At 45.4% G+C, this 19669-nt stretch overlaps 1 pseudogene; it reads right to left on the minus strand.

Annotated features, from left to right (window-relative positions):
* Positions 1–17206: 17206 nt before the first annotated feature.
* On the minus strand, positions 17207–19263 carry LOC105486886 (large ribosomal subunit protein eL15-like; annotated as a pseudogene).
* Between the last annotated feature and the right edge of the window lie 406 nt (positions 19264–19669).

Here is a 19669-nt window from a genome sequence, read left to right on the forward strand (position 1 = left end):
TATTTGTTTGTTTGTGTGTTTATTTTGAGACAGAGTCTCGCTCTGCCACCCAGACTGTAGTGCAGTGGCATGATCTCGGCTCACTGCAACCTCTGCCTCCCGGGTTCAAGTGATTCTCCCTCCTCAGCCTCCCCAGTAGCTGGGATTGGGATTACAGGTGCGGGACACTATGCCTGGCTAATTTTTGTATTTTTAGTAGAGATGGGGTTTCACTGTGTTGGCCAGGCTGGTCTCGAACTCCTGAGCTCAAGTGATCCTCCCCCCTCACCTTCCCAAAGTGCTGGGATCACACACATGAGCCACTACGCCCAGCCAATACACAGGATTCTAAGAATGTGCATTCTGAGTTTAGCAGGAATGGGCAGTGTGTTCATCAGGCCCCCCAGTCGTGCCAGTTGGGGGACCCCCTTGTCTGAGGCTCCTCAGTCTGTAAACACACTCAGAATTTTCCAAGAACAAGATATCAGTGTCTTCTCTATGCTAACAAGCTCTGCATGTTCTGGGCACAATTGTGTCTGGGGAAGCGTTGGAAAGGAAGGGTCTACCAGCTTGAAATTTACCTGAGGAAGACATCTGGCGTTTTCCCATCCCTCTGGCATTCATCCCTCATCTTCCGGTAACTGAACTCTCATTTTCTTGGGAAATTGCTTCTTTCCTACTCTCATGATGTTCTAGACAGGCCAGTTCCACCCCTCCTAGCAGAGGTGGGAATTTTACCCAGCTCATTAGAACCCTCCACTATCTTGGCCATGGCGATTGTTTCAAGGACAGATGTGACATCCAAACAGAGCCAACTCTGTAGGTGAGCTGCTGTGGAGACTCCCATCCCTCCGAGGTTGAAGAGAGGACATGATACAAGCTTAGGGTTGGCAGCTACCTCTGCCACCAGCAGCTGCCTGCAGACGACGCCAACAGAGGAAAGTGGAGAGTGCAAGGGTGGGCCCCCAAAACTCTGCTGGATCCAGCCCTATCTGAAGCAAATTTATCCTGGAGTGCTCAAATAGATTCTCCTCTCTGTTTTCTCTCTCTCTCTCTCTCTCTCTCTCTCTCTCTCTCAGTCCAGTTGAAGTTGTGCTTTCTCACTTGCTACTAAGAATTTCCACTAAATACCTATTAAGATGATACCTGTTATTTCTCTGCTCTCCTAGCGACTCATGGAAAACATAGTGTGTCCTTTCCCAACAAACCACAAGTTGGTTCTCCAAAGGCCACCAGGCCACAATAACGTTTTAGCTCACCCTCATGAGACAGAGGGTATGCTTCTGTAGATTGAAGATACACATGTGAAACAACAGATTGCCATCATTTGGGGCACCATAAAAATATAAATGTAAATAGATGGCTTGGGAATGAGTTGATCATCATTACAAGAATTATTGGCCAGGCGCGGTGGCTCAGGCCTGTAATCCCAGCACTTTGGGAGGCTGAGGCGGGTGGATCACCTGAGGTCAGGAGTTCAAGACCAGCCAGGCCAACATGGTGAAACCCCCATCTCAACTAAAAATACAAAAATTAGCTGGGCATGGTGGCACATGCCTGTAATCCTAGCTACTCGGGGGGCTGAGGTGGGAGAATCGCTTGAACCTGGGAGGTGGAGGTGGCAGTGAGCTAAGATAGCACCATTATACCCCAGCCTGGGCAACAGAGCAAGACTCCATCTCAAACAAAGAAAAACAAAAAAAAAGAATTATTGGCCAGATGCGGTGGCTCACGCCTGTAATTCTAGCACTTTGGGAGACCGAGACAGGTGGATCATGAGGTCAGGAGTTCAAGATCATCCTGGCCAACATGGTGAAACCCCGTCTCTACTAAAAATACAAAAATTAGCTGGACATCATGGCATATACCTCTAATCTCAGCTACTCGGGAGGCCGAGGCAGGAGAATCACTTGAACCCGGGAAGCAGAGGTTGTGGTGAGTCGAGACTGCACCACTGCACTCTAGGCTGGGAGACACAGGGAGATTTCGTCTCAAAAAAAAAAAAAAATTTGTTTAAGATGCTTATAGGTGTGTAGGGCTCCAGATGCACAAACTCAAGTGTGTGGATAATGTCATGTGATTTTATTTTCTTCAATTTGACTCCAAGGATCCATCCCGATGTGGTGGGTTTGCCATGCAGCTATCTTCTTCCCTCTCCACTTTGGACTCTGTCCCCAAGGAGGGGAATGGGGGTCCTCACTGCTCTCTGGATCCCAAGCCTCTGTCCTCCTCCCTAGCTTGAGCAACCTCCTTCTATCCTTCCATGGTCCTGTGTCCACACACCTCTCTTCCCCACTCATGAATTTAGCTTGTTTTGAAGACTACAAGAGAAGCACCTTCAAAAGACTCTGCTCTCTCCACACAGACCTCCCAAAGACAAGAAAGCATGAAGAACAGCTAACTGATTGGTACTGATGGAGGAAAACTTACTACTAGAACAAAACACAAATTAATATTTCAGTAGTTTTCCTGCCACAAGGTTTCCTCAACGATTAACTTATCATTACTGCCTTTCAACCATGTGTGTGGCTATGTGTCCGTTTGAGGAGTATTTACTGGTCTATGGTAAATGTTAACATGGAACCCCAAAATGAGAAAGTTATTCTTTCTTTAATTCTCTTTTGGTATTTCTGATTAGATTCAGGGGAAAGTCTTAGTTTGATGTGAATAGGGTTGTTTTGTGTGGTTTATTTATTTATTTATTTATTTATTTATTTATTTATTTATCTATCGAGACAGGGTCTTGCTCTGTCACCCAGGCTGGAAGGCAGTGGCATGAGCACCGCTCACTACAGTCTCAACCATCTGGGCTCAAGTGACACTCCTGCCTCAGCCTCCCAAGTAGCTGGGACCACAGGTGCATGCTACCACACCTGGCTAATTTTTGTATTTTTAGTAGAGACGGGGTTTCACCATGTTGCCCAGAGTTCATGGTCTTGAACTCTTGAGCTCAAGTAATCCATCCACCTCTACCTCCTGAAATGTTGGGATCACAGGCATGAGTCACTGCACCCAGCTGTGAATAAGTCTTTAACACCTTCCTAACACTAGCTAAACTCCCTTTAAAGAGCAATCCAATCTCGGACTTTGATCCTCTGGCAAGTAAGCAATGAGTAACTGGCTAAAATTTAATAACATTATTTTGTCGGTGTATACCTGTACATTTTCAGCTTTCCCTCTATTTATGGCAAGTGATTTTGGCTTCCTATCTCCAGTAGCGATGTAAAATTCCTTCTTAAATACATTGATTTAATGAAAAGTTGAGTTAAGGGTAAGTAGATTGTCTAAGAAGCAGATGCCAAGAAGGGATTAGACGTGCAAGAAATGTACCAGGGGGAATGTCTGTGAGAGAAATGAGGAGGGAGCCAGAAGAAGGTTTTGTGAGGCGTCAGACTGGGGTGCAGGGCTGACCCCAGGGAGCAGCGAAGAGCAGGAAGGAAGGAAAGGAATCTGACTGGCAACATCTTAGTCTGCAGGGCAGTTCTAAGACAGGTTCAGCAAGGCCTTTGAGGAGTCCTCAGCTGGTCTTCCGTCAGAGGATCCCATAACGAGCCTACCTTACTACCCTACTGTGCTCAGGCATTCTCACGGCCACCATGTGATGGAATGGGAGTTATATCCATGGAGCTAAAATCTTACAGGTGGTGTCAGAAAAAGGATTTGGGGGCAACACTCTTGTAAAGGAAGATGGCTTTTTCCGTGAGAGAGGCTGATCCTCTTCCGCCTTGCTCACTCCCACTGTGGTAGGCTGAAAAATGCATTCCCTCCCCACAAAAGATATCCATTCACTGATTCCTGGAAACTGTCAATATTACCTTATTTGGAACAAGGGTCTTTGCAGATGTCACTGGATTAAGGATTTTGAGATGAGGAGAGTATCCTGGATCATCTGGGAGGGAATGCCCTAAATGCCAATATAAATGTCCTTATAAGAGAGAGACCGGGCCGGGCGCGGTGGCTCAAGCCTGTAATCCCAGCACTTTGGGAGGCCGAGACGGGCGGATCACGAGGTCAGGAGATCGAGACCATCCTGGCTAAAACGGTGAAACCCCGTCTCTACTAAAAAATACAAAAAACTAGCCGGGCGCGGTGGCGGGCGCCTGTAGTCCCAACTACTCGGGAGGCTGAGGCAGGAGAATGGCGTGAACCCGGGAGGCGGAGCTTGCAGTGAGCTGAGATCCGGCCACTGCACTCCAGCCGGGGCGGCAGAGCGAGACTCCGACTCAAAAAAAAAAAAGAGAGAGAGACCAGTATACACAATGCAATACTATCTAGCAATTAAAAAGAACAAAATTCTGTCATTTGTGGCCACATGGTAAGCTTGGAGGACATTATGTTTAGTGAAATAAGCCAGGCTGGGCGTGGTGGCTCACACCTGTAATCCCAGCCCTTTTAGAGGCTGAGGGGGGCAGATCACCTGAGGGCAGGAGTTTGAGACCAGCCTGGCTAACGTGGTGAAACCCCATCTCTACTAAAAACACAAAAACTAGCTGGGCTTGGTGGCGGGTGCCTGTAATCCCAGCTACTCGGGAGGCTGAGGCAGGAGAATCGCTCGAACCCGGGAGGCCGAGGTTGCAGTGAGCCGAGACTGTGCCATCACACTCCAGCCTGGGCAACACGAACAAAACTGTCTCAAAAAAAAAAAAAAAAAAAAAAGTGAAATAAGCCAGGCACAGAAAAATAAATACTGCATGTTCTCACTCACGTGTGGAGGCTTAAAAAGTTGATCTCATAGAAGTAGAGAGCAGAGCAATGGCTACTAGATGCTGGGAAGCAGAGGAGGGGGGCGATGACTAGAGGCTGGTTGCTGAATACAAAACTACAGCTAGATAAGAGGAATAAGTTCCAATGTTATTTTTTTTTTTTTTCGCTCTGCCGCCCAGGCTGGAGTGCAGTGGCTTGATCTCTGCTCACTGCAAGCTCTGCTTCCCGGGTTCACGCCATTCTCCTGCCTCGGCCTCCGGAGTAGCTGGGACTACAGGCGCCCGCCACCACGCCCGGATAATTTTTTGTATTTTTAGTAGAGACGGGGTTTCACCGTGTTAGCCAGGATGGTCTCGATCTCCTGACTTTGTGATCCGCCCGTCTCTGGCTCCCAAAGTGCTGGGATTACAGGCATGAGCCACTGCACCCGGCCAGTTCCAACGTTCTGCAGCACTATAGAGCGGCTATAATAAACAATCATTTATCGTATATTTTCATATAGCTAGAAAAGTGGATTTTAAATGTTCCCAACATAAAGACATGATAAATGAGATGACGAACATGCCAATTACCTGATGTGAGCATTACACATTATATACTGTATTGAAACATCACATTAGGTGGGTGCAGTGGCTCATGCCTATAATCACATTTTAGGAGGCCAAGGCAGGAGGATTGGTTGAGTCCAGGAGTTTGAGACCAGCCTGGGCAAGAAACCCTGTTTCTACCAAAAATACAAAATTATCAGGGCGTGGTGGTGTGCACCTGTAGTCCTAACTACTTGGGAGGCTGAGGTGTGATAATGAGAGGCTTATAATGAGGGGAAAAATACTTCTATTGTTTAAGCCAGTGCTGTTTCTTGCAGCCAAATAAGTAACACATTCATATTTTGATAAACCCTGATCTAAAGGATGTTGGCAGAGAGAGAGAGAGCGTGAAAGAGAAGAGAGAGAGCTTTTTACAATAGAAGGTGGGGTTTATTTCAGGGCTGAATGACTTTGAGACTTTTTCCTGGTACTTCACTGTCCCCTCCTTTTGAACTTTAGCAGTTTTGAATGTAGTAAAAGGGATGCCGTGCCACGCTGTGGGCTATAAAAAATCAGATGTTTCTGCCTCGTGTCTCCGCGAGTGCTCACTCTGGGGGAAGCCAGTTGTCATATAAGAGGTCCAAGCATCCTGAAAGGAAGCACAAACCAGCTGCCCGGAGAGGTCTCATGGAGAGAGTGACGCCTGACCAGCTCTAGCTGCTCCAGCTGCCCTAGTCTAGGGCCAGGGATGTAAATGAAGATGACACAAGCCTCTGGCACCATCTGCCTGTAACTGCATGAGGCAAGTGACAGCTGCCCAGCTGAGACCATTCACCCCTAGAACCATAAAAGATCATCACAAATAGTGTTTTAGGCCTGTAAGTTTTGGGGTAGATTGTTACATAGGAATCGATACTCAGGACAGGGAAACACTGTTATTATCATCACTTTAGAAATGGGGAGATGGAGACTTAGAGAGGCTCTCCAATGAGAACAACAAGCCAGAGTGTGGCCAGCTGACATGTGAGTCCTCGCTGTCCGATTCTAGCTGTCCTGGTTTGGAGAGCGTTTGGAAAGGAAGGTGTGGTGAGGGAGTTGGGCCAGGTGCAGTGGTTCATGCCTGTAATCCCAGTACTTAGGGAGGCCAAGGCGGGTGGACCACCTGAGGTCAGGAGTTCAAGACCAGCCTGACTAAAATGGTGAAACCCTGTCTCTACAAAAATACAAAAATTAGCCAGGCATGATGGTGGGTGCCTATAATCCCAGCTACTCTGGAGGCTGAGGCACAAAAATCGTTTGAACCTGGGAGTCGAAAGTTGCAGTGAGCTGAGATTGCGCCATTGCATTCCAGCCTAGGCGACAGAGTGAGACTCCGTCTCAAAAAAAAAAAAAAAAAAAAGGAAAAAAAAAGAAAAGTGTCCCATGGCTTAGAGGTTCTGGGGGCCTTAGTTCTGGTAGAGGAACTCAAGACTGCTGGGTCTAAAGACACAAATGGAAGGCAAGGACGTGAAGAAGTGGCAGAGATCATTTTTTCAGGAAGATTGGTTGTGAAAAGAAGGAGCGAGGCAGGCTCCCATCTGGATACAGTATCTAGTGTAGGAAGTGTTACTTCTATTTAACCTTTCTATTATGAAAAATTTCAAATATACATAAAGTAGAATAGTATGATGAAGCCCCAGGTGCCCATCCACCAGCTATGATAATCAGCAAATGACTCCATCCATTGGGATTATCCTGAAATATACCCAGGGGCATAATTTTGTCTGTTACTATTTCAGTTTGTATTACAAAAATATATAGCCACAATCTGATTATTGTTGATGTGTGTCATGAATCTCTTTTAGGTTCCCCCTCCATCTCTATTTTTCCCTTGTAACTTATTCTTGAAGAAAGCAGATTGTTCAAGACCAGCCTGGCCAACATGGTGAAACCCTATCTCTACTAAAAATACAAAAAAAAATTAGCTGGGCATGGTGGTGTGCACCTGTAAACCCAGCTACTCAGGAGGCTGAGGCAGGAGAATCCCTTGAACCTGGGAGGTGAAGGTTGCAGTGGGCCGAAGTCGTACTACTGCATTCCAGCCTGGGCAACAGAGTGAGACTCCATCCAAAAAAGAAAGAAAGGAAAGGGAAGAGGAGGGGAGGGAAGGAGAGGGGAGGGCAGGGAAGGGAAGGAAGGAGGAAAGAAAGCAAGCAGGTTGTTTATTCAGAAGAATTTTCCACAGTCTGGATTTTACGATTCTATACCTCTGATGCTAACATGTTCCTTAGTCCCTTGTGTTTTCCAAAATTGATTTTTTTTTTTTTTTTGAGATGGAGTCTCGCTCTTGTTGCCCAGGCTGGAGTGCAATGGCTCAATCTCGGCTCACCGCAACCTCCACCTCCCAGGTTCAAGTGATTCTCCTGCCTCAGCTTACACAGTAGCTGGGATTACAGGCATGCACCAACATGCCCGGCTAATTTTTGTATTTTTACTGGAGACAGGGTTTCTCTGTGTTGATCAGGCTGCTCTCAAACTCGCAACCTCAGGTGATCCACTCGCCTTGGCCTCCCAAAGTGCTGGGATTACAGGTGTGAGCCACCACACCCAGACCAAAATTGATTGCTAGATCTAGAAACTTGATTAGAGTCAGAGTTGATTTTTTTTTTTTTTTTTTTTTTGGCAAGGGTGCATTAAGTGGTGTTGAGTACTTCTATCAGAAGGCTCAAAATGCCTTGTCTTTCTTTTTTGTGATTCTAGCAAGCACTAATGATCACTGCCTATACCCATTATTTCAGTAGAACTTATAGTTGTTTTTTGTTTGTTTGTTTTTGAGACTCTGTTGCCAAAGTTGGAGTGTAATGGTGTGATCTTGGCTCATGCAGCCTCCACCTCCTGGGCTCAACCAATCCTCCTCCCTCAGCCTCCCTAGTAGCTAGAACTACAGGCACATGCCACCACGTCCAGACAATGTTTTGTTTTATTTCATTTGTAGAAATGAGGTTTCACCATGTTGCTCAGGCTGGTCGCAAACTCTTGAGCTCAAGTGATCAGCCCACCTTGGCCTCCCAAAGTGCTGGGATTATAGGCCACCACACCTGGCCAGAATTTATAGATTGTTGATCCTCTAATTCTATCATTCCTTCTTCACTAGCTGGAATACTTGCATAAAAAGAAATGTCCCCTTATCAACAATTTAATCGCTGAGATAGAGTTATAGAAAAAGGGAAGATAAAAGTAAGATAATCTTACATGAGATAGACCTCTTGCAACTTCACTGTTCTTTCCTAGTGTAGGTTTTCCAGCCCAGCATTAAAATCTCTCCTTCCCCAATACCATTGGTGCTCTGGGCCTCTCTCCTTTTGTCCTGCTTGGCTGGAAAAACCTGACCCTGAGAGGCCTGTATCTCTCACCTTCCCTGGGCCTGCTGCTGAGCTGGTGAGCATTGCTAGAAGAAAATTGCAAAGCATGGCTGGCTGGTTTCATGGGCCTCCAGCACGCACCCAACACAGCTCCTGGGCCAACTGTGTGCTCTGTGAGACCATCGCTACTTGAGATGCAACTAGTGAGACCAAGCAACTACATTTCTATTCTTATTTAATTTTAATTAACTTAAATATAAGCAGCCCCATGTGACTAATGCAGGTTATGGAACATTTCCATGATTCCAGAAAGTCCTGTTACACTAGGTTAGGAAACTTGACTTCCCACTGCCCCAGACAACCAGTTCATAGCCTTTCCCCCTTGCCTTAAATCTCCCCAACCATTTTCTCCACTCTCCCTTCATTCTTCCTTAAGAATAAAGAATATAAAAGCTTCCAGGTGAGCTCTCCATTCTTTACCGAGAATATAAAAGCTCCTAATGGAAGCTGGCCCAGTCTCCAACCTCAACTCCTCTAAACCTATGCACACTTGCCACTGTGGAGGAATGTCCATCTTCCTATGGAAGCCAAAGCCTTTATGATGATGCAAGCCCAGGTCCCTTTTGAATTATCAAGGACTCTGTCCCTTCACTTATCCCCTTCTCTTCTGCATCATTCATCTCCCCCACTCTACTGGAACACTTCCATCAGCAAGCAGATGTTCTGTCTTTCATCTTAAAAAATCCTCCTCTATCCCCACTTCTTCTAGCTCTCTGGTCCCCATTCATAAATAAACATGTTGAAAGTGTCACTGTATCAGTGGTTCTCAATGTGTGGTTCTCAAGCTCTCAGCATCAGCATCACTTGGGAATTAGTTAGAAACTCAAATTCCTAGGTACCACCCCAGACTCACTGAGTCAGAAACTCTGGACCCAGAAATCTGGGCTTTACAAGCTCAACAGGTGATTCTGATAATTGTTTGAGAACCTCAATATATTCTACAATATGTGCCACACTTGTCACTTTTTCCTTTACTCTTCCTTCCATGGAACTCCTTCCCCCTTTGGTTTTCATCCTCAACTCTTCCTCAGAACTTGGCCCTGGCCCTTTCATCTTCTCTACCTTTATTCTGTCCCAAGGAGCTCTTACCCATTTCTTAGTGTTAAATCCCATGAATTCAAAGTCATAAATGCAACCCACAATTTTCTTAGAGTTCCAGATTCTTATGGATCCAGTTGTTGGTATCTTCATCTGAATGTCTTACAAGTATCCCAGTAAGTCTGAAAAGGCTTGGATGTTTCCCCTCAATCTCTCCTTCCGCATGCCCCAGGCTTCCCCATTTCAATAAATGGCGTTCATTCAGCAGCCACAGCAAGAAACTTCCAAGTCATGCTTGATCCTTCCTTTCTCTCACCACCCGTCCACACGCTGTCAACTCTAACCACGCCAGCCCACCCTGTCTTCACTCGGATGCCACCATCCTAGTCCCCACCCTGCAGCATTGCTTGTCTCCCAGCTGGTCTCCTAACTCCTGCCTTGTGCCTTCCAATCCATTCTCTCCATAGTAAGAAAGGGGAATTTCTGGAAAGCTAGAATAAATCATGCTATGTAAAAATTCTTCAACAACTTTCCACCATGAGTAGAAAAGAATCCAAACTCCTGCCCCAGCCCACAAGGTCCTGCTGATCAGGCCTCTGCCTCCCTCTCTGAGCCTGTCTCCTTCTGACCTCTCCCTGGCCTCCCTCGATCCATCCACACCGACCTCCTTCCCTTCCTCCAACAACCCGTGTTCCTTCTCACCTCGGCGCCTTGGTTATCCATGGTGTCCCCACTGCTCCTTTGTCATCCTTCAGGTATTAGTTCAAATGTCACGTACAGAGTTCTTTCCACCCTCTTGAAGAATGTCAGGTCTCAGCCTGTTGTGGAAGAAAATGAAGGTGGAAGAAGCAGCAACTCTGGCCACCTGTCTCTGACATCACTGATCTCCATAGAAGGGCACGAGGAAAGATGAAGAGTATGTGGTTAGGAGATGGAGTCTCTCCCTGTCTCTCAGAGAAGAAAAGAGCCACAGTCTTTTGCTGGAGAAGTCGTGTGGGGATTTAGCCCCTGTGCATGGAAGAAGGCCTGAGACAGCCTTAGGACGATACTTTCCCTTTAAGTCCTGAGCCCACTGAATGGGTGTGTTTCTTTTTGCATACTCAATAGCTATTGCGGGGAACACGTCTCCTTCAAGCCCAGGCTATGTGTTTTCCAACCTTCAATTGCAGAAGTGGATCAGTGACCTAGGCCAGGCCAAAACATCTCAAATATGAGAATGGCTCAGGGATTCACATGTGACCTGAAGTAGCCACATGAGAATCAAGCCTATGACTTTCACATTCACAATAAACATGAGTTCTCTTTTTTTCCTTTTCTTTTTCTTTTCTTTCTTTCTTTTTCTTTTTTTTTTTTTTTTGAGATGGCGTGTCACTCTGTGTTGCCCAGGCTGGAGTGCAGTGGCGTGATCTTGGCTCACTGCAACCTCCATCTCCTGGGTTCAAGTGATTTTCCTGCCTCAGCCTCCTGAGTAGTTGGGATTACAGGTGTGTCCTACCATGCCCTGGCTATTTTTTTGTATTTTTAGTAGAGATAGGGTTTCATCATGTTGGTCAGGCTCGTCTTGAACTCCTAGCCTCAAGTGATCTGCCCACCTTGGCCTCCCAAAGTGCTGAAATTACAGGCATGAGCCACGGCGCCTGGCCTGAGTTCTCTTTGAGCTGCAGTTAATAAACTGGCAGAATGTGAGCTAGAATCTGCAGCAGATTATTTTTGTCTCTGCATGGAAAAAAAAAAAACAGTAAAAATGAAGCCAACTCAGAGGCGAGCAAGGCAGCTTTTCTTTACGGAATGACTTGGAGACCCAGACTGCTTCCCTTGTGTGACTCTGCCATCTTTAGGACCTCGGTTCTCCTTGGCTCTAGCAAGCAGAAGAAGAACAAAAATGGGGATTCTCCATCCACTTTAAAAAGATCCAGCCTAGAAGTGATACATGTCACTTCTATTCTCATTCTATTGCAAAGCATTAGCCATCTGGCCACACATAGATACAAGGAGGGTGGGAAATGGAGTCCCTGCATGGGAATCCATCTTTAAGAGACAGCTCCATGCTATGGAATGAGCAGCACAAATTTTTGGAGGAGCACCAGTCATCTCTGACACCCACAGGGATAATAAAGGGACAGGAAATATGGCTGGGAAGATAGGGTAGGCAAGGTTTTGAAGGTTCTGAAACATGCAAAATTATTCGGACTTCATTCTATGGGCAAAAAAAAGCCATGAAAAGCTTTGAGCAGGAGGGTAGATGGTCACGTCTACAATAGAAAGATAATTCTGAAACAGGGTAAAAGATGAAACAAGGGCTGCATGCAGTGGCTCACGCTTGTAATCCCAGCATTTTTGGAGGCTGACGCAGGCGGATCATCTGAAGTCAGGAGTTCAAGCCCAGCCTGGTCAACATGGTAAAACACCGTCTCTGCTAAAAATACAAAAATTAGCTGGGCATGATGGCGCATGCCTGTAGTCCCAACTACTGAGGAGGCTGAGGCAGGAGAATTGCTCGATCCTGGGAGGTGGAGGTTGTAGTGAGCTGAGATCACGCCACTTCACTCCAGCCTGGGTAACACAGTGATACTCTGTCTCAAAAAATAAAAAATAAAAATAAAAAAGAAAAGAAACAAGGTTGCTATGGTTTAAATATGGTGTCCTGGTGTCCCCTCCAAATTTCATGTTGATACATAATGCCCACTGTGGTGGGATTAAGAGGTGCACATTTTGGGAAGTGATTAAGTCATTAAGTCATGAGAGCTCCACTGTTGTGAATGGATTAATCCCTTTATAAACAAGGGTTCGGAGAGAGTTTACCCCTCTAGTCCGCCCTCCTTCCAGCAGGTGAGGATGCAGCAACAAGGCACCATCCTGGAAGCAAAGAGCAGCCCCCACTGGACACCAGTGCTGACTGAGACCTTGGACTCCCAAGCCTCCAGAACCAAACGAAATAAATTTCTGTTCTTTTAAAATCACCTAGTCTGTGGCATTTTGTTACAGCAGCAGGAATGACAAAGAAAAGGTGTATTGGCTATATCTAATAGAGCCTCTTCTATATGTGGACCCCAAGCTGCTGATTTCAACCCAGCAGCTGCCATGCCTCTTGTCTACATTACGTCCTTTCTTCAAATTTCTTTAGGTTTTATCTGGTATTCTTCTTACAGTTCCCTCCCTCCCTCCCTTCCTCCCTCCCTCCCTCTCTCTCCCTCTCTCTCTCTCTCTCTCCTTCCTTCCTTCCTTCCTTCCTTCCTTCCTTCCTTCCTTCCTTCCTTCCTTCCTTCCTTCCTTCCTTTCTTTTCTTTCTTTCTTTCTTTCTTTCTTTCTTTCTTTCTTTCTTTCTTTCTTTCTTTCTTTCTTTCTTTCTTTCTTTCTTTCTTTCTTTCCTTTTTAGAGGCAGGGTCTTCCTCTGTTGCTCAGGCTAGAGTGCAGTGACTCTATCATAGGTCACTGTAGCCTCTAACTCCTGGGCTCAAGCACCTCAGCCTCCTGAAAAGCTAGGACTATAGGCATGCATCACTTTGCCTGGGTTTTTTTTTTTTTTTTTTTAAACAGTTCTGTCACCCAGGCTGGAGTGCAGTGATGCAATCTCAGCTCGCTGTAACCTCCACCTCCTGGGTTCAAGAGACTCTCTTGCCTTAGCCTCCCAAGTAGCTGGGATTACAGGTGCCCACTGCCACACCCAGCTAATTTTTGTGTTCTTAGTAGAGATGAGGTTTCACCATGTTGGCTAGGCGTGTCTCAAACTCCTGACCTCAGGTGATCTGCCAGCCTCAGCCTTCCAAAGTGCTGGGATTACAAGTGTGAGCCACCATGCTCAGCCTGCCTGGTTAATGTTTTTGAAAAAAATTTTGTAGTGATGGGGTCTCACTACGTTGCCAAGGCTGGTCTCAAATTCTTGTCCTCAACTGATCCTCCTGCCTCAGCCTCCTCAAATGCTGGGATTACAGGCATGAGCTACCGTGCCTAGCCTACAGGTTCTTGAGATAGAAGCATTTCTTCTTTTCTAATATATTTATTAAGCTATAAATTTCCCTGTAAGCACTGCGTTAGGTATATTCCACACATTATGCTATGTCACATCTTCATTGTCATTCAGTTTTCATTTCTGTTGTGAATCTTTCCTTGGCTCATGAGTTATTTAGGTCTGTTTTCCTATTTTTGTATTCTGTCTCTATCAACAAACAAATAAAACAAAGGAAAATAAAACCCTTAGGAAAAAATCTATTGAGTGATTTCCAACAACATATGAAAGGATTTAGGGATATAGCAATTTCTATTATTGCCCATGAGAGCTAACTAAAAGGCGCTAATTACATAGTGGAGACAACTTCAAAGAACCAAAACTGTCCAGCTATAATTGAGTATCTTTCCCACTAGCCCATAACTGTGAACCGTGATAGCTCAATCTCATCTCATACTTACCTCTGGTCTAATAACACACCTCTTTGCTCACACTAATTTTCTTTCTCAATGTAGAGAAATCATTTGGGAGTACATGGACAGTTTTGACTCTGGAGTTTCATGACTTCAAGGCACCTTATTATCAGAAGCCCTTGCAAGGAACTTGTAGTAAACTTTTGTTGTGTTAACTGCACTCTGTGGTTCCCCCAGTATCTTCTGGAGAAGTCAGAGCCCTGCAAGGCTGCACTTTACCTGAGCCCATTAACAATGGGAGGAGGCCAAAGAAGTAGGGCTTCCTCAATCTGGATGGAAAACTAGGCTGATGGTGAAGGAGGGGGATCACAATTGACCCAGTTTCTAGGAGGCAGCTGCGGACCCAGCGGTCCATTACATGGTGGAAGCCCAGGGAAGGCCAGAATACTTCTAAAATCACTGACTGTGGCTCGGAGGGGACCTGGGAATACATAGCTGAGTCAAGTTGGGAAGGCATGTGAATTGAACGCAATACAGCATATTTTATAGCATACAATTAAAATTTGCAAAGATAATTTTATTGCTAGCATTAGATGATAGAGGAAAGGAAAGGAAGAAAAGCATAATAGTTTTACCATTGTTCATAGCAGGAGGTGAACATCTCACCTAATGTCTAAAGGAATAGAGAACTGAGTCTAAGTATATTGCATACATTTACATATATTCACCAGAATAAAAATACAACTTTCCTAAAGATTAGATGACACGGGTGAGAAAAGACAACTAACTTTCCTATGCAGAAGAAATCCAAAATATTATGTAGGTACTCTGCTTCTATTAGATTTGTATTTTTGCTGTAACAAGTTACCACAAATGTCATGGCTGAACACAATACAAACTTCTTATCTTACAGTTCTGAAGGTCAGAGGTCTGACACGCCCCTCACTGGGATAAAAGCAAAGGGTCGGCAGGCTGTATGCCTCTCTGCAGGCCCTAAGGGAGGATCCATACCCTTCTCTTTTCCAGATTTTAGAGGCTGCCCATTTTCCTCAGCCCACAGTCCCTTTCATCTTCGAAGCCGGCAATGGCAAGTTGAATTCCCATGTCCATCACTCCAACCTCCTTTTCTGCCTCCCTCTCCCAATTTTTTTCCCTTTTTCTTTCTTTTTTTTTTTTTTTTTTGAGATGGAATCTCGCTCTGTCACCCAGGTTGGAGTGCAGTGGCACAATCTTGGTTCACTGCAACCTCTGCTTCCCAGGTTCAAGCAATTCTTCCTGCCTCAACCTCCCAAGTAGCTGGGATTACAGGTGCCCACCACACCTGGCTAATTTTTGTGTTTTTAGTAGAGAGCAGGTTTCACCATGTTGTCCAGGCTGGTCTTGAACTCCTGACCTCAGATGATCTGCCTGCCTAGGTCTCTGAAAGTCCTGGGATTACAGGCGTGAGCCACTGTGCCCTGCCTTATTTTTCTTCCTCTTTCTTTTTTTTTTTTTTTTTTTTTTTTTTTGAGACGGAGTCTCACGCTATTGCCCAGGCTGTCCTCTTTCTTTCTTTCTTTCTCTTTCTTTCTTTTCTTTCTTTCTTTCTTTCTTTCTTTCTTTTCTTTCTTTCTTTCTTTCTCTCTTTTTCTTTCTTTCTTTCTTTCTTTTTCTTTCTTTCTTTCCCTCCCTCCCTCCCTCTCTCCTTCCCTTCCTTCCTTCCTTCCTTTCTTCCTTCCTTCCTTCCTTTCTCTCTCTCTCTCTCTTTCTTTCTTTTTTCCTTCTTTTCTTTTTTCTTTTTTTTGGATAGTGTCTTGCTCTATTGCCCAGGAGTTCAGTGGTGCAATCTTGGCTCACTGCAACCTCTGTCTCCTGGTTCAGGTGATTCTCCTGCCCCAGTCATCCAAGTAGCTGGGACTATGGATGGGTTGCCACCACAACTGGCTATTGTTTTGTAGAGACAGGGTCTCGCCATGTTGCCCAGGCTGTCTTCCTCTTTTAAGGATCCTTGTGAAAACTTTCGGTCTGCCTGCATATTCCAGTACAATCCCCCTATTTTAAAAATCAGTTGATTAGTTGGGTGATGTGGCTCACACCTGTAATCTCAGCACTTTGGGAGGCTGAGGTGGGCGGATCACTTGAGGACAGGAGTTTGAGACCAGCCTGGCCAATATGGTGAAACCCTGTCTCTACTAAAAATGCAAAAATTAGCCGGGCATGGTGGCACATGCTTGTCATCCCAGCTACTTGGGAGGTTGAGGCAGGAGAATTGATTGAATGGGAGGTGGAGGTTGCAGTGAGCTGAGATCACGCCATTGCACTACAGCCTGGGCAACAAGAGCAAAACTTCATCTAAAAACAAACGGGCCAGGTGTGGTGGCTCACACCTGTAATCCCAGCACTTTGGGAGGACAAGATGGGCAGATCATCTGAGGTCAGAAGTTTGAGACTAGCCTGGCCAACACGGTAAAACCCCATTTCTACTAAAAATACAAAAATTGGCCAGGCGTGGTAGCTTACACCTGTAGTGCTAGCTACTCTGGAGGCTGAGGCCTGAGAATTGCTCAAACCCGGGAGGTGGAGGTTACAGTGAGTTGAGATCACACCACTGCACTCCAGCCTGGGCAACAGAGTGAGACTCGGTCTCAAACAAACAAAAAACTCAGTGATAAACTCCTTACACAAAGACACATCTAAAATAAAGTGAAAACAAAGTTTGAAAAATTACCTTTTAAGAATGACTTAGTAGAGGGAAGTAGAGATGAAGAGAAGTTGGATAATACGCACAAAAATACAATATGATAGAAGGAATAAGTTCTAGTCCAATAGTACAGTAGGGAAATCATAGTTAACAATAATTTAGCGTGTATTTCAAAATAGCTAGAGGAGAATTGTAACATTCCCAACACAAAGAAAAGATAAATGTTTCAGGTAATAGATAGCCTCATTACCCTAACTTAATCATTACACATTGCACACATGTATCAAAATATCACACGTACTCTCAAAATATGTGTAACTATAATATATCAATTTTAAAAAGACAGAAGAACAAGATTTAGGCCCAGTTTACCAGTGAAATCCTTCAAGGGTCTCAGTTATTAAGGATCAGCTAATTATTATGTAGTGTATGTCTCTACTGTATAAAATAAGAATAAAAAACTTTTCAAAACATTTTGTGTTTTGTTTGAGACAGGGTCTCATTATTTTTTATTTTTATTTTTTGACTGTCCTAAATTGTTTATTAGGTATGAATTTTACAAACTTTACTTGTATCAGTGGCAACGGTGGAGCTGAGAGTATCAAGTTTTCTCCAAGCTGCACAACGAGACCCACCAATAGTGTGGTGGAACTTAAGGCCCTTTCCAAGGCCATGGCTCTTGCGGCCTGCAGATGTCAGCCCACGTGTCTCCCTGGGCTTGTAGACTGGTTGGTGATCCACTGGGTGTCAGGATTTCCTCTGATAGCTTTATGCAATGCATCAATGAGGATAACCTCAAAAAATTTGTATGTGGAATCTTCAACCCAGTAAGAATTCAGGACTCTTAGAGCCCCACAGTGGTGTCCAGCTTGCTCCTCTGCAATGGACTGAGGGTTCAGGCAAAGTTTAGCTGGTTAACACCATGATGTGCAGGCTTGCTGTAAGTTGCACCCTTAGGAACTGGGTGTTTTTGGCCACCACTGCACACACAAATCCTATATATAATGTAACCTAGCTTGGCCCTGTAGTTCAGTCGGTGCACTTTATGGGGCCGGGTGGACTGGGGAGCCCTGCAGAGAGCAGATCGCTGGCAGTACTGCCATCAGCGGACCCTCAGAAGAAAGCGCATGAGATCAGACTGCTTCTCCCTCCTGGATGTACTTGTATGCACTCACTGTGGCTTACCTGATGGCTGCTGCCAGACAGAAAGGCGGGGTCTCACTCTTTTGCCCAAGCTGGAGTGCAGAGGTGCGATCATGGCTCACTGTAGCCTCGACCTCCTGGGCTCCAGCCTAAGTCTCCCAAGTAGCTGGGACTACAGGCATGCACTGCCATGCCTGGCTAATTTTTGTATTTTTTGTAGAAACAGGATCTCACTATGTTGTACAGGCTGGTCTCAAACTACTGGGCTCAAGCAGTCTTCTCTCCTTAGCCTCCCCAAAGTGCTGGTATTACAGGCGTGAGCCACCACACCCAGTCAAAATATTTTCTGAAAGAAAACAAAATCAGAGGCCAGGCACAGTGGCTCACACCTGTAATCCCAGCACTTTGGTAGGCCAAGGCGGGCAGATCACTTGAGGTCAGGAGTTCCAGACCAGGCTGACGAACATGGCGAAACCTTGTCGCTACTAAAAATATAAAAATTAGCTGGGTGTGGTGGCATGCACCTGTGGTTGCAGCTACTCAGGAGGCTGAGGCAAGAGAATCACTTGAACCTGGGGGGCAGAGGTTGCAGTGAGCCAAAATTGCAGCACTGCACTCCAGTCTAGGTAACAGAGTGAGATTCTGTCCAAAAGAAAGAAAGCAAGCAAGAAAGCAAGCGAGCAAGCAAGCAAGCAAGAAAGCAAGAAAGAAAGAAAGAGAAAGAAAGAGAGAAAGAGAGAGAAGGAAGGGAAGGGAAGGGAAGGGAAGGGAAAGGAAGGAAGGAAGGAAAGGAAGGGAAGAAAGGGAGGGAAGGAAGGGAAGGAAGGAAGGGAAGGAAGGAGAGAAGGAAAGAAAGAGAAAAAGAAAACAAAATCAGAAGAGCCAGACACCAAGAACCAAGCAAATAGCCCATAAAATACTTTTTAAAATAAAATATATTTTTAAAAATTTGGTTAATGAATCAAGAAAAAGAAATAAAGGTCTTCTTTTTAAAGTTACAAAGGTGCCGGGCGCGGTGGCTCAAGCCTGTAATCCCAGCACTTTGGGAGGCCGAGACGGGCGGATCACGAGGTCAGGAGATCGAGACCATCCTGGCTAACACGGTGAAACCCCGTCTCTAATAAAAAATACAAAAAAACTAGCCGGGCGAGGTGGCGGGTGTCTGTAGTCCCAGCTACTCGGGAGGCTGAGGCAGGAGAATGGCGTGAACCCGGGAGGCGGAGCTTGCAGTGAGCCGAGATCTGGCCATTGCACTCCAGCCTGGGTGACACAGCAAGACTCCGTCTCAAAAAATAAAATAAAATAAAATAAAGTTACAAAGGTAACTAATAGAATTTAATAATTAAATAATGGGAGAAAGAGAGCGGAGAAGTAGGGAATGTAAAGAGGTTAAATTGTCATACTCGTGTTGGGGAACTCACGGATGTTGCATATTTGTACATCAACAAATAAAAGAGTTGCCATTGCAGCCAACATCTGTGGGGAATTTTGGTGCAGCGTCCAGCCACTCCACTCCCAGTGACAGCTCCGAGTTCTGTTTGAATACCTACCCTTTCCCAACCCTGTTCCACACGGTCCGGGTGGAGTTGTCTCAAATTCAGCTTATCTGTTCCTGCCCAATGAGTCAACCACGCGGTTTAGAGAGCTTTAGCCTCTGGCCCAGGACTCTGTTTTTTTCCTTTTGCAGGAGACGTCCCTGTGAAATAGGGTATGTTTAATACTAAGGGAAACTCTGGGTACTGTTTTATTTCTGTGTTTATGGGTTTGATATTCTTCATTTATCAGAAGAAGGAATGGCGTCTTGCCTAGATGGGCCAGAGAAGGCCCTAGTCCTTACT

The sequence above is a fragment of the Macaca nemestrina genome, chromosome 15 (assembly GCF_043159975.1).
Source record: "Macaca nemestrina isolate mMacNem1 chromosome 15, mMacNem.hap1, whole genome shotgun sequence".
Classification (NCBI taxonomy): domain Eukaryota; kingdom Metazoa; phylum Chordata; class Mammalia; order Primates; family Cercopithecidae; genus Macaca; species Macaca nemestrina.